The sequence below is a fragment of the Halyomorpha halys genome, unplaced genomic scaffold (genome assembly GCF_000696795.3).
Source record: "Halyomorpha halys isolate HHAL.00 unplaced genomic scaffold, Hhal_1.1 Scaffold752.1, whole genome shotgun sequence".
NCBI lineage: Eukaryota > Metazoa > Arthropoda > Insecta > Hemiptera > Pentatomidae > Halyomorpha > Halyomorpha halys.
In genome coordinates, this window is record NW_027108250.1 from 288,803 (window position 1) to 292,986 (window position 4,184).

Below are 4,184 nucleotides of genomic sequence, written 5' to 3' on the forward strand. Positions count from 1 at the left end.
TCAAAGATATCTTTACAACGTAGATAACTAATTCCTGATAGAATGTGACACTGAAACGTTATAACCTTGAAGGAGTCTCAACACTAAACAAGTACAGAATATTTAATAGAAATACTTTCAAGACCATATCCAGGTATCAATAATTTCCTTTAAATATATCGATATCAATGATCTACTGAAAGTCAAAAGCGTATAAAATAACATTGCATTGACATTAATTTTTATAATACCAACTCATAACTAAAAGGAATTATAGCCTTCCTTAAAGACCATTTTCTGAAGAAAATATTTTTCCTCTAGAAAATTTATGAAATGAGTAAGTTGTGTTGCACGTGGGATGAGGATGTGCTTGGCAGATGAAGCGGAATAACAGAGTTGTCTAGTATAAAGAATTTATGCGTTCACCATCCAGCCTATCCCCACATACTCTCTCTCCCCTTCTCACAAATTGCCATAAACATTTTTTTCTAAAACGTGCTAAACAGGAGTTCAATGCATCTGCAGAAATAATATAATTTTTTTTTTTTCATACCCTCCAGGATAGATTTTAGTGGGTATTTGGTACGTACATATATGAGATATGCTATATGTATAGCTGGGTGTGAAGAAATAACATAACATAAACCTATTTGATTATAAAATGTCCATGAAAATATATTCTAAGAGGATGATATAAATAGATTTTCAGATTTATTTTTATTTTAAGTTCACGTTTCCATATTCGTTACTGTAACTCGGATGAATTAAAAATATAAACATTAATTTAAATACTTCATTCAGTCGTTTTTAAGCACGATTTTAAGTCGAATTAACAAAAAATTATTAACCATAAAATTTAAAAGAGATATAATGAAGCCCATTCATTCCTTATGAATGAACCCCAATCTTTTAATCTTATAATCTCCTAAATTTTTATCACCCTACCACTTTTGTGTTTATAAATAAAACACTCTTTTAAAATAATTAAATGTATTCAGTATTTTGCTTTTCCAATGTCGTTTTTCTTGAACTATTTAATTTCAAAATTGACACCAAGATTCCATATTAAAGTAAAATGTCAACTTTAAGATTAAGTTTTGTTTTTTCAATAACGTTTTATTTCTAACATATTTTATTCTTCAATGAAAAATAAATATTGGGTTATTCAGTAACGAAAATTACCAAACAATCATGTGAAATCAAAATATCAGCTTATTGTTTTGTTATTTAAATCTGTAGTATGCAACCCGACAAGCTCGGCGCTGTGAACAGCGAGGCATGAAGGGCCAGGGGAAAGATAGGAATGCTCTGATCTCTATTGGAATCTTCTACATAGGAGCTGGCATTTTTGTAGATATTTGAATCATAATGGCTCCTTTTTCCATGGAAATTTAACACATAAATAAAAGATGTTCTGGGAAATTTAATAAATCTAAATTAATAACAAGGTAATAAAGTAATGATATGAAGAAAAAAAAGTATTGTTGCAGTTCGATATTTCGGCAGTTATGTTAAACCCAATTTTGACATATATAACAACCATATTAAACCCTTCACAGGATAAAGCAAACCGAATAATGAAAACACGTTAACAAAGTACATCATCACCGTTTCGGGTAGGTTGGTGCAAAAGTACCTATATTTCTAAGTCTGAAAATAAATTTCATTATTTGTATTGTTTAATAAATTTGATCAATTGTCATCTGAGAATAAAATTTAAGGGAGAAGCCGTGTTTGAAACATGCGTGACAAGAAACTTTTGCACATGTTGAAGCGATACTAGAACCATTTTTTTACTAATCCTCTAATTTCCTTCCAAATTTGGAGCGAATCGGAGGTAACGTTTTAAAGAAATATGAAACCCAAGAGAAAAAAGCTTACGCTTAGGTTAACTTGCACAAGGCACCCTTGTTATTGAAATTGTGTTCGAAGAATATTTTGTAAGAGTTTTTTTTTTTTTTATCAGAGCTTTAAACTCTGAATTTATTTTTTTTTTATTATTAAAATAACATTTTCGTCCATTACCTACGTACAAATCAATAAGTCTTCCTGACTCGATCCAGAACCTTCCAAGGTATATAAAGAACTATAAGAGTGATGGAGGAGGTAGAGAACGACTATCGACCGAGAGGTCACCTTCAGGTTGCTACACCGATCGATGTCCCTGGCACGCTATGTACCGTGTCCCTCCTCTTCGTCGTCAGTCTGTCAATAATTCACCGATCAGAGCGGGGCTATGGTATCCAACATTGATGCAACCCGGAGAGAGTGTTCTCGGCAGTGTAGGGGGCTTCCCAAGAGCACTTGATCCCTCAAAGCCCAGGAAGCTTGTACTTGTCGAGTAGACAGTGAGAGGATCAAAAGTCAGCTACGAGATTCGCAATGTCTCGATGAGCCAACTCAATTGATTCGCTAGTATCACACAAGACATATATATGTATTACTATTATTACTATTTACAATATACTTTTTAATTTATAGTAGAAAAAGTAATTTAAAATATTTATTATAAAAAAATACATATATAAAGACTAAAATAGAGTCATATAGAACGATATATTTTTAAAGCCAGGAGACCATAAAAAATAATTCACAAAAATCTATTTTCACATAAATAAAATAACTCATATAACCGAGTTAAGGAAGTAAAAGTAATAAAACGGCAGTAATTCAAAGTACAGTAAGAATGAAAAAATATATATATATTAGCTCACTGATGACAAATAAGAAAAAAACTACAATAGAAAGATTTTAATGATGAATATAAAACGTAAGTAAAGAACTCTTTATGATATTTGGGGACTTAAATTTATTTCATATATTTTTATGTTGGTGAGTTGCTTGCCAAGGGCGCACCATAATTCTACCCCTAAACCGCACTGGCTACTGGCCAGGCAGTGTCCTTTCGAAGTGCTTTTGAACTTTATTCGGAGAGAAACTTCAATAAGTCCTCAAAATTTTTGTAATTGCTAACCTGAATTACAAATATGAAAATAATAGTAATCACCCTCATAATCGTATGACAAAGCAGTTGAAAACGCAGTACGAACAAAAAATGCAGTACTAGATTCATAATTGTATGAATGATAAAAGAAATTTATATAATCACTTTGATAAATTTAATAAATTGGAATTGCTGTCCAATTATTAATTTTAAGATCTCTTTTAATTAATGAGATAATTATATACCAAAATTGAGAGATAATTTTGTTTAACAAAAGGACATTAAATATTCCAGGTCAGGACGATCGTAATTAAAATCTTACTAACTTTCTTTTTCCATCCTGGTCTTATGTATAAGTATGAATAAAAGTGGTGGTACTTATTTTAAAATATACTACAGTCTGTAGTGCTCGATAAGAAATTAATTATTTGTAAGGTTTGAATATAGTCCTGGAAACAGTAAACACTTTTTTTTCCAAGATATGATTTAAAATAAACTTAAGATATATTTAAATGTAAACACGTAGCTCTAAGATAGTCATAAAGATGAGAACTGATGTGCTCATACCGAGTAGAACATAGAAATATAATTAATTAGAAGTAAAAGTTGAAATAAAATTAATTCATCATGGATATAAAAAAAATCCGTTATCCTTAAGAAAATACAGATCCGCTTTTAGCGGTGGACTGATTAAATTATTTATGTTTTTATTTGATGAAAATTTCATAAATTATAAATACTATTTAAAATTGAAAATAGTGTAAAAAAATCCAATATAAAGGTGATGATGATGATGATTCGTGACTTGTTTTCTAAAAGTAGCGTTGAAGTTTACCTATTGCTATGCCTGAGCTGAAGGTGTCCTATCTACCAGTTCGATTTCAGCTGGCGTTTCTCAAGGACATGCGTTCGTCGGAGCTGATAAAGGGTTTTATGTCGGAAATAACCGACTTATCGAGCAGTAAATCTTAACTAACAGTCAACTATACACTTCACCCTTGAAGGAACTGGTGTAATTTATTCACAGTCTTATATCCTTCTAACAATTTAATAAAGTCTAGCTGTTGTAGATCAGGTATGAATTATCTACTTACATTTCCTTAGCGAACAATGAAACTAAGAGCCATAAAACTTTTATTTCTCGCGAGAGCAATAATTTTTATCAAGTAAAGTTGAAGATATTATCGCTATTTGAAAATATTCTAAATGTTATTTTCTTAAAAACAGCATCTACCAAATACACCGTCATTGATCAACGAAT